At 46.3% G+C, this 11,927-nt stretch overlaps 1 pseudogene; it reads right to left on the bottom strand.

The window, feature by feature from the left end:
* Positions 1–407: 407 nt before the first annotated feature.
* Positions 408–2,327, bottom strand: LOC147978718 (uncharacterized; annotated as a pseudogene).
* Positions 2,328–11,927: the final 9,600 nt, after the last annotated feature.

Here is an 11,927-nt window from a genome sequence, read left to right as displayed (position 1 = left end):
TTGATGTTCCACTCTCGAGGTCCTTGCCATAGCCCATACAAGATTTTATGTAACTTCAGTACCTTGTGTTCTTCTCCCTCCTTGATGAAACTCGGTGGTTGATTCACATACACATCTCCTTCTATCTCTTCATTCAAAAACGCGGAGTTTACAACCATGTGATGTACTTTCCATGATTCCTGAACCGCGAGAGCGATCAGTAATCTCACCGACTCCATCTTTGCAATGGGAACGAGCACTTCTTCGAAGTCCATATTTTCCTCTTCCACGTACCCTTTGGCCACTAGCCTCGCTTTGTGCTTCACATACCCTTCGACATCTTTCTTGATCACAAACTCCCACTTGAGATCCATGGCTTTTTCATTGTTGGGAAGATCCACAAGCTTCCATGCATTGTTGTCGTGGATCTACCTCAACTCTTCTTTCATAGCTTTACGCCAATACTCCGTCGTATTTGCGTCCTTAAATTTCGCCGGTTCCTCGGCATTTGCTAGACACTGCCGCCCACTTCCATTCACCATTACCGGGTCAATCGTCCGAAGAGAATTCTCTGGATACATGTTGAACACCGGTCGTAGATGTTCGGTTGTAGGTGGTGTCCTTTCCTCTGCATGCGCTGTCGACGTCCTTGCTATACTTTTCGGCAGTACAGCAATTGTAGCTGAGCTCTCGTCGGCACGCAAGCCACCAGGCGAAACCCCATGTAGGCCACCAGGTAATGGGCCTTGTCCATCACCACCCGCAGTATGGCTTGTCTCCTGGTCCGGCTCCTCTTCTGACCCGTCACATGGGCCTAGCCGTTTTGCTTTGCGTACTAGGACATTGCTGCTGCTGCCTTGTGCACTAATACTTAGTAGGCTTCTAGCACAAGAGTACTCCTCCTTCCTCGCTAGTGGGCTTCTGCTACTACGGTCAGCGCATGGCATGCTGCTCCTTGGCTCGAGCGACACAGCAGACCGGGTTGATGCATTAGCTAGCAATACTGTGCTAGCCACGCATGTTCCATGCCATGCGTCGGCCGCCTGTCCGTGCAGGTTGTGCAGCTTGTGGCTCAGTTCAACATGCGCAGATCTTGGACTTCCAGCGTCCGTGCTCACCATATGCGAGTCGGTCTTCGCGCCACCGTTCTGGCCACCAGGCCATGCAATCATGTCTGGACTGCCTTTGCGGCCGTCTGCGGTCATATCTTTCAGGCGACCATCGCTAAGACCGCTTCCCCATGGTCGAGCACATGCAACTATCGCTGCGTCCGCTCCAGCAAAATTAGCACTTACGTTCATAACACTGACATAAGTTTCGGAATCACTCCCCGCATCTATAGCTTCGACACGAGTTTTCGAACCATGATCATAATGGCAAACTTTTTCTTCAACAAACGCGACAATTTCTTTAGCGGGTGGTTGAAGACCTGGATCCTTCTCATCCATGAGTTCGCTCATCAACATCATGTCACCATCTCCTTCCTGGGCCATGAGCGCCTTCTGCTTCGGTGTTTCCTCGTCAGCCTTGAAGTAGCCGAGGAGGCCACAGTTATAACATCTCACTTTCCTGATGTCAAACTTTCTCCTCGATGGTGGTGCAGCCTCATCGTCTGAGTCAACATCCGAGTCGGCGAAGTTCTTTCTCACCGAACGCTGCTTCCCCTTCTTCTTGCTGCTGCTCGTGGATCCGCCTTACTTTTCTTTTGACAAAGCGACCCACTGCGCCCTTGTGAGCATCACAAGCTCGTCGTTCCTCCCGTCCCCAAGACTGTACCGCATCCGCTCATCATGAGCCTTGTACCGTCCGACAAGATCGTCGATGGAGAGAGTCGCGTGATCAACGCACTGCTCGATCGCTGTGATAATTTGCAGGTACCGGGGAGGGGCTGCGCGCAAGAACCGCCGGACAACCGAGGTCTCTGTGAGGTTTTTTCCAAGCGCGCGGATCCGATTGACGAGAGTCTCGTAGTTTCTTAGGAGAGTTTGGAGATTGGCTTGCTTGACACGGGTGTGTCCCTCGAACATGACCTTCAGCGTATCCCACACCTTCTTCGCCGTTGCTTTGGCGATTAGGTGCTGGAGGACATCCATTGGCATAACCGAGTAAATCGCCGACGCCGCCTGCCGATCTTTCCGGTGCTCGGCTCCCTCCTTCTTGAACGCGTCGCCTCCGGGATCCACCGCGTCCCATAGCTCGTTGGCGCGGAGACCACACTCCATGAGGGCCTTCCAGATCCTGAAGTTCTCGCAATCAAACCGTGGATACGATGAACTCGCCGGAGCAGCAATTACTTTAGCCGCACCGGAGTACTCCGCCAGCTGCTTGGTCTTCTCGTCGTCCATCATGATCCTCCCTTACTAGAAAATCAACGTTGCTCTAGATACCAATTGTTGGCCCAGACGGCGACGCCAAGTACTTTCCGACGACACGCGACGACCAACGACGAACGATGAAGTAAAGCACTGGATTCTCGATTGATTCATCGAAGCTAGCAAAAATAGCTACGTACGCCACACGTACGTACACCAGCCAGAACAGCACAACTCACGCACGTACACAACAGCAGGCTGATCGATCTTGCTTGATCGAGTTGACTAGCTGGACACACACGAACGCACGCGAGAACTCGCTGGATTGATGGCCGCAGTAGTTGGTACTTATCTTATTGTATGTAAAGCATTGTTTAAATATATCACATATGGAATCTGTAGATAGATACCAATGTATATATAGATAGAGTAAGGTTTTTCTGATACATATAAAAGAACGCGATGGGATAAGAAAGTAATAGTTTTGATAGAGTAGGGCATATATGTTTAGAGTAATCAGCTGTAGATAATCATGAATATGTGATAGTGAATTCAGGAAATTATGCCAATATATTTTTTGAGAGTAATCTAAGCCTACTTGATTACATCTTGGTCTAGGAAACTCATACAGATGAATTTTAAGTATTCTTAATGTGAAGTAACATCCGACTATGTTGGAAATTAAAATCTAAATCTAAATGTACTACGTTGGCAACTAAAGTCTACTTAATTTCATTTTTCACTACTGCATTCTTTTTTCTAAGATATTTGTTCATTGCTACCTTTAACTCTACACATAAGAATAAATATTTTGTTTCATGATAACAGATCACCATGGATGGGGAGTTGCCGGAATAGGACAGTGATGTGCAGAATATGTTGGACCTCTTCACCACAAGCGAACAGAGCCACCTACTCCAGCACGAGCATGGTGATGAGATGCATGGCCTGTTGGGAGCCACTACCAACATGGGCAACACTGACGATGCCAACGCTGCTGCTGCAGACAAAGGCCACTACCAACATGGGCAACACTGATGATGCCAACGCTGCTGCTGCAGACAAAGGCAAAAATAACGATAGAGAGACCCATAGTGAGGAGAGAATGATGACAAGGCGTGTCCATTATCACCGTCGTCTCCGTGGAGAACAAATCCAACAACTTGATGCGTATAATACATACTCAATCAATGTTTCTTACCTATCGAAAAGATGTTTACTAATCCATTTTCATTAATGTGATATGTAGTGTGTTCCAGGAATGCCCTTATTCAGATGCGGAATTCCGGAAAGACCTTAGCAAGAGGCTTGGCATGTGTGCCCCACAAGTCAAGTTTTGGTTCCAAAACAAACGCTCCTCCAGCAAGGTATATATTCCATTCTTTTCCACAGTGAATTACATGAAATTTGGCCGCATGGGTCACCTACATGCAGCTATGCAAGTTTTGCTGTTGAACGGTACAAACTCCACTAAATATAGTAGCATGCATGCTTTGCTAACCACTAAAATGACGCATACCTGAAATTAATAAAAGCAGGGCAAGAGCCAACTACAGGACACCAAGAATCTTCAAGGAGAGAACTAGATGCTAAAAGATAAAAACCAAGCCATCAAGTGGGTTGTTAAAAACAAGACATGCCTCAAATGCGCAGGGATGACGCTAAAAACTCAGGATACCTCGGAGCACCAACGCCTGTGTACAGAGAATATGAGGCTCAAGGAAGAACTCCATGCCACCGCCTATCTTAAAGAGGGTCTCTACCATAATGGCATGTGGCCCCAATTTACCCGCGACTAAGCACAACGTCTTCTGTGTTAGTCAACGTCAATTGAACCCTAGTTTCGCTTTATTCCTCGGCTAGCAAATAACGCGCCATGTTGTGTGTATATGTACACGACTTCGCTGCTGGTTTATTTCTTTATGTAGACTGTTGTGGTTGCTATATGGGATGGCATGAGACCTAGCGATTGCTGCAGCATTGTTGGGGTTGTCGAGTGAGTGGCTTTGGGATGGCACTGCCATGAAGCTCAGTCTAATTCATGTCTTTCTCCCTTCCTATTTGTAGCTGAACGGCTCAAGTAGTGGTCAAATGAATAGACAAGCAAAAACAAAAAATGTGCTAGTTGAATGCCGCACAAGAATTTTGTGTGTCTTGTAACATTTCATCGTGTGATTGTGTCATTCATTGAGATAGCTTTTACGTTGATCCTTCTCGGCAACAAAAAGTGGTATGAGATCATTGATCCTGTTCTGGAGCCTTTGCTTGCCATCCACCACACACACTTCTCGATTGCGTGCACCTGCAGAGTCGTGCCCGAAGCTGGATGACACGGACCTGCGGCGAGCTACAAGTAGTAGTACATAATTCAGTGAACCGGATGGTCATGCCCAAGAATTATGCCAAATTGGCTCCTCTGTCGCGTATGAATCGGCAAGTGTTGGGCTACTGCAAGGCCGTGGAGCACATCACAGTCAGGGAGCATGAAGACAGGAACGCACTGGCGACCATCCACCGGCTGTGCACCCGGAGATGATGTGCTGAAGAAGTAGAAGACGACGTGGCCATCAATGGACCTGACCGACATGCACTGCTTCTCGCAGGCACTGTCATATTTTTAGAGAAGGAAGGAATTTTTCTGGCACGCTGGCAGCCAACGGTTCATGGATCGGATCTGAATTTTTTGAATTTGTTTTGAATTTTTTACGAATTTGTTTCTAATCGGGTGCAGATGAGTCTGGACATCGAAACACCCTACTCAAGACTCTTCAACTAGAAAGAAAACTCATTCCTTCAGTATCTTGCATGTCATTGTCACATTAGGTTCTCTTTGGTTTGGAGGACTTTGAACAATAAGACTTTTGGCGGATTCTAATTAATCCATATGAACTATCTCTTTTACAGTACCTCAAAATTGATATGAGCCACACATTCATTCTAATCTAATAGCCAATCTTATATGGTACTCGAACATAAGTTTTAAGGTGTACCACCTCCAAATAGGAGGGAGTACCTTCTTGATAGTGTTAAAATTGTAGTCAAGTTTGCGATTAAATAAAATGAAATTGCACTCAAAATAATTAAAAGGATGAACTAGTTATGGACTTGCTCGTATGTGTATGATCGCAACACCTAATTCTAAGATCAGATATCATGATGGCGATCATGACAGGCAAGGGGCTCGGGAATAGGCAAAAAGTTCTTCATAGTGTGTGCATATGCCTGGCTCACATGGGTGTTGCTTATTTTCATCTCTGGCAGAGCAAGTTCTGCCTACACGTAGCGTGCAAGTCACTTGCCGCCATGCATCGACGTGGAAGACTTCTACATGAAGAGGCTGAGAAGCTAGCATTCCATGATACTGGTTGTGATGACCGCCAAGCTTAATGTATTCTTCGGTAGCTGTCCTGCCACTCGTCACTAACTGCATCACACGGGCCACCCAGTGAGGATCAAAGCTACGCTTAAGCAACACTTCCCGAATGAAGGACGAGTGCACGGTATCATAAGCTTTGTGAAAATCGATCTTGAAGAACATTGCACGGAGATGTTTGCTCTTCACCTTATGGATAATCTCATGGAGGGCAAGGATCCCATCCAAGATATATCTCCCTTTCGTGAAAGCCAACTGGTTCGGGTGATGAATCCGGGGGGCAATAAGGGCCTCCATAGTGGCATACCCTTTCGCGAGGATCTGAAAAATCACATTGAGGACTGTGATAGGGCGGAATTGTCTAATGTCCGCAGCACCCGACACCTTGGGAATCAAAGAGATAATCCCATAGTTAAGCCAGGACAAGTCTAAGGTTCCCCTAGAGAACTCGCTGAAAAGATCAAGGATGATATCCTTGACCATCGGCCAAAAAGCCTAAAAAAACCGGACCAGCAAGCCATCGGGGCCTGGGGCCGAGGTCGGGTTCATGGCTTTGACAAAGGCCTCAACTTCCGCGACATCGAAGGGGGTGAACAGGGTCGCATTTTCCTCGGGGGAAATCTGTTGGTCGCGCGACCAGATGTGGTCGGCAAGGGCGACACCATTTCTTGGGCGTCCCTGAAATAGTGACTTGTAAAAGTCATCAACTAGCAGGCGGATAGCCTGAGGGTCCTGAAACAACTGACCACCCACCCAAAGGAGGGGATGGAACGTTGCCGCCTACGGCCATAAGCGATGGCCTGAAAGTAAGCAGTGTTAGCATCCCAAATAGCACCCAGTTAATGGAGTTGCGTTGGCGCCAAAACTCTTCCTCCTTGGAGTAGATCTCCATGAGAGAGTCCTCCAAATTATATCGATGCATCCATTCCTTGGCGGAGATCCCCGCGATAACTGCACGGAGGTCAAGATCCCGGATCTCCTCGAGGAGGGAGGCATGTGGCTTGAGATTATCCGTGCGAAATACCTTCACGGACAACCGCTGGAATTTGCATCTAGGTCTGGAGGATCCCAATTCTGGCAATCGGTGATTCCTCTGTTGCCGATCTTACGCATCGGGGCTTCCATCCAGATAGGCTCCGGATCTACCACCCTGTTCTGGCTGGATAGATGGGCGGGTTCCGGCCCCTTTGCGGAACGTTTTTCTGCGTTATTCTCTATCTGTGTACGCCCACAGATCTTCGTGGATGTGGCCCTGGTGAACCTAGGCGCGATGGCCTTCCGCCGCACCTTCGATGTGGTAGAACTTGCGCAATGGGAGGAACTACTTGAGTGTATTGCCCTCCACTCCCCCTCGCTGGGGCCGGATACGCTATCTTGGCACCTCGAGCCAAGCGGTAGATTTTCGACTAGATCATTGTACCAGGCGATTGTACCTACTCCTGGTCCAGTGGAACTAGCGGTGCTTTGGGAGATCAAACTCCCCCTAAAGATCCGTATATTTCTATGGCAATGGGTTAGAGGTCGCCTTCCCTCGGGCACAGAGGTCCGAAAGCGTAATGGACCTGGGGATGGCCCCTGCCCCATTTGTCTAGTACCGGAAGACTGCAACCACATCTTCTTCCGGTGTCCGACGACACAGTTCTTATGGAGTTGCTTCCGGGAGGTGGTTGGGGGCAGTTGGTGCCATGACAACCTCCTGAATTTGTTCGGGGAGGTCTTTAGACTCCCCGGTTCTAGGCGCGCCCCTATTTGGGTCGCGCTAGGTACCCTTGCCTGGTCCCTTTGGTGTACCCGCAATAAACTAGTCATCGAACGAGTTATTCCATCGCGCGTGACTGATGTGATCTATAAAATGTGTGGCTTCTTACAACTCTAGAGACCGCTTAGCAAGCAGAGCGACTGAGACGTCATCGACAAAATCATGGTGGGTCTTCGTTCCTCGGCGGCGTCGTTTGCTCCTCCTCCACCGCCACCACCACCTCCTCCCGAGCCAGATTAGCGTCTCTTTCTAGCTTTATTTGGGCCTTGTCTTCCTGTGCCCCCAGCATGATTCTATGACTTGATTGTACTTGGTACTGATTTTGTTGGATGCTTGGTGGTTTGCTTTATTATATAAAGCGGGGGAAACCCTTCTTCTTATTCTTCGGTAGCAATGCCACAATAAAAGAGCTTGATTATGTGACCCACAATCATTCCTGCAAGTCCACAGGGTTGTTGTACATCTTCTCTTTAATTAGAACTAGATTTGCGAGGGCTTCATTTTAATGGGTAGAGAAGATGGTAACATATGTAGTATTTATATTATATTTGTATATGAAATTATCCTTTCATTTTACGACTATGAATTTTAGAATGCAAAATTTCGAAATAATGCCTTTTAAGTACCTTATGGCTGCTTGTGAACTTTTTTTCCAGGGTTTTAATGTGAATTAAAGAACATATTCGTTGAAAGTGAGGAAACAAATACTGGGGCACTTTTTCACCTCTCTTTAGTGATATTTCTCATGCACTCATCTCGACATGCTTATGACCTTTTTGATATATTAGAACATAAGAACGTACATATTTATCCATAATATCAGCCCTCTTTTCTGAAATTATTCCAACCACAAATATTCCTAGGGTACAGATCTTTTTGAAAGAATTAGTTTGAACATAGGATTCTAAGAATTTAAAATATAAGAAAGTAGAATTAGGGATGTGATGATATACTAAAAGCTAGTACTAGGAAAACCAAAAATTATGACGATAGAAACTATTAAGATAAGATGTAGAGTGAAAAACTCATTATACATTTCCATACAAAATTATGAAGGATTACATTTCAGAAAAGAGCATTAGAAATATTTTATTCATACTCACAAAGGCCTTCTGAAGTATAGAACACAGTGGAGTATACACAAGAGCAAATTAGAGTCTTGTAGGCAGGCCTCTAGGTTTTGAACATACAATTTTCTCATTTACGGGAAGTGAGAGGTGAAAAAAATAGACTAAACACTCTTGCTAAAGTTTAATGAATCATAGAAAATACAACTAAAAAATAAAGCAACAGATATGAAAAAGTTAATTATGTATAGTAATTTATTTAAAGGAAAGAGAGTTACAACCCTAAGTTGAATATAACCTGTAAATAGTGAAAAGGAAGACCATTAAAATTTAGCTCACGGATGAAATCCACTATCCTATGCCACTTGATACACACGCCTCATAGATAGGCAGTAGTACCTGCATTTGGAAGTAAGCACAAATTATTCTTTCATAGCAATGCTATATAAGGGTAAAAACTATGAGGTAATATCATGTCTGGCGATATGTACACATGAAACATCAAGATTGTTTGTGGAAGCTGCAGCATATTGCCATTGAGAGAGTGTATTTTCCCCCAATTGCATCCATTGTACATCACCTATAAACATTTTGTGCACCCTCTGTTATCTGGAATATAAAAGAAGGCAGTTATGATTAGATCATCCCAGTACCAAGTGTCGATGCATGGTCTTTCACATCTATGCAAACAATGGAATTTATCAAATTATGTGTACCTTATTGTTCCTAATCAACTCAAATGAAAGAAAAAAACCTTACTTTTATATACTAGAATAGAGAAATGTAACATATTAAGAAAGGTTGATGAAAGACGGGATCAGGTACAAAATTCCCCGAAGTTCTTTTAGAATCGAGGCTGTGCCCAGGCGGGGTTCGGCCGGGATGAACTCGGCTGATCTAACGGAGTCTGGCTTCAGGGCCGAGCTCCATGTTGTATCAGCCCCTGGCAAGTTTACCTTCCTTAACGTCGAAGCATCAGGGTTGGCAAGTTTTCCTGAGGGAGCTGAGATCCTTGACAGGGTGAGGTCTCCCCGGGGGCCAGCGGTGAACTCTAGGCTCCCAAACCTGACCTTTTGGTCGGGGGCGAAGTTTCCGATCTGGCCTAGGTGGCCGGTCGGAGCGGCACGCAGTATGACATTGTAGAACGTGAGATTTTGGCCGAGGACGGGGAAGTCCCCGGCGTGGACGGTGTGGTCGATGAATAGGTGAGCCGTTGATTCTTTCGGCGATCCCACAGCAGAACTCTCAATAAAAACACCAATGTCAGTGTCAAAACCGGTGGATCTCAGGTAGGGGGTCCCGAGTTGTGGATTTTGGATCAATGGGGAACAAGGGACTAGGAACAAGATGTATACCCAGGTTCGGGTCCTCTCGAAGAGATAAAACCCTACGTCCCGCTTGGTTATATATATTGCTTGTGTATATAAGGATCACATAGTCGATCTATCACGAGTTCAGATGAACTAAACCCTAAACTAGAGAGTTGATTGTTATTCTTCCCCTGCGAACTAAACTCTCTGGTTTATATACACTAGGGGTACTAGGGTTACACATATCGGTTACAACAAGAGGATAAGCATGGGCTAAAACCTGTAGTTTTGAACAAGGGATGAGCACGAAAGCCGTTACGATGCCGATTCTTCTCTTCCTGTCTTGGCGTACAGACCAAGGTACACACGATCTCCTGTCTGGGTATGACGCTGTACAATAGTCCGGTCTTCCAGCAGCTACAATGCGGCCCGACTGTTCAGCCCATGAGGGTTGGGCCGGCAGCCCGAGGACCCCCTAGCCCAGGACTTCCTCAGCGACAAAAGGAGTATCAGATTATTGATCCTGTTCTGGAGCCTTTTCTTGCCATCCACCATGCCCACTCCTCGGTGCGTGCATCTGCAGAGTCATGAGAGGAGCAGGATGATGAGGACCTGCGGCGAGCTACAAGTAGTAATTCAGAATTCGGTCAACCGGATGGTCATGCCCAAGAATTATGCCAAATGGGCAACTCTGTCGCGTATGAATCGGCAAGTGCAGGGCTACTGCAAGGCCGTGGAGCACTGCACAGTCAAGGAGCGTGAAGACATGAACGAACTGACGACCATCCTCCGGCCTGTGCCCCAGAGATGATGTGCTGAAGAATTAGTTGGGCACGATTTTCTTTATTTTTTGAACCTTTGTTGGCCATGGTTAGTTGGGCACGCAGCCGACGGTTCATGGATCGGATTGACTCAGAGGTTGGCAGAAAGCAGTCGTAGCGACGACCAGCCAGCTTCCTTCTGCACGCAGTGCGTGCACTCTTAATGTTATATTGAAGTGATACATCAGTTTGCCTAAGATATGCACAAGCGCAAAGGTGACCCTCAAGATCATTTGTTAGTTCCGTGACAAACAAAAAAGATACAATTGATTCGTTTTTTTATGATCAATTCATGCACGAGATCAACACATCTCCAATGTTGTTCGTCACCCCCACTCAATTCGTACGGACGCTCTTGCATATGTAACCCAACCTCGTTTGTGAAAGCTCCACTAGGCGTCTCCTAGATCATGTGTTAAACTGAAAGGGGTTCCGTCGACATGCAAGTTGATCAGTGAGTGGTGATTGAATGGTCGATCGTCATTAGTGAATGGAGAAAACTAGCAAGCTAGGAGAGGCTGCCCCACCCAACCGCTTTAGCAGCGGGCTGGAAATGGATCTTTTCTGGACATCCACTACCACCATATTGCTTCACGATGATGCCATTTGTACGATAGACTGTCAGTGTAAAACACATTTCAAAAAAGCATGGGGAAAGCGTTAAGAATCAGTGGGCGGATTACAACCCAACCTCTTTGCCACTGCCGCTAATATTTTTTGCTCGATCGTTGGTGTAAATGAAACATGGTCTTTGCATGAGTAAAGCACCCCGTATCGCCATATCACCAACCGGTTTCGCACATGTGGTTCGTGTGTCGCGATAGGAGTACCAAAGAAATGCAATGATTCATGCCCTGACCCTATCTAGTCCTAAGCAGCCATTGAGCAAGTTGCATGCAAGCGCATTTGATAGTTGACATCCAGGACTGCGACTTGAGATATGCGACCGTGATCGAGAAAGCAACGTACATCTAAGAAGGTGTTGGAAATATGAGTAATTTATCAAATAATTTTGCTAATGGAAATATTAGATAAAGCATGACTAATATAGCAGAGATGAATCAAGTCATGCAATCTGACAGAGAGAGAATAAATAGCATTTGTATATATGAACTTGAACTAAACACATCTAGAACAGACACTAAATGAAGATGCATATACGAAGGAGAACCTAACATATGTAGGGGAGAACCTTATCACCCTTCTCCCGTACAGGACTCAAAGAGGTGCGGTTTCGGAGGCCTACTGTCCCGACCTGCAGTGCACGCCGCAAGCCGGGATGGAGAAGATCGTAGCAGTAGCTCAG

Source organism: Triticum urartu, chromosome 3A (genome assembly GCF_056163025.1).
Source record: "Triticum urartu cultivar PI428250 chromosome 3A, HENAU_Tu73, whole genome shotgun sequence".
NCBI lineage: Eukaryota > Viridiplantae > Streptophyta > Magnoliopsida > Poales > Poaceae > Triticum > Triticum urartu.
This window is presented reverse-complemented; position numbering and strand designations above follow the sequence as displayed.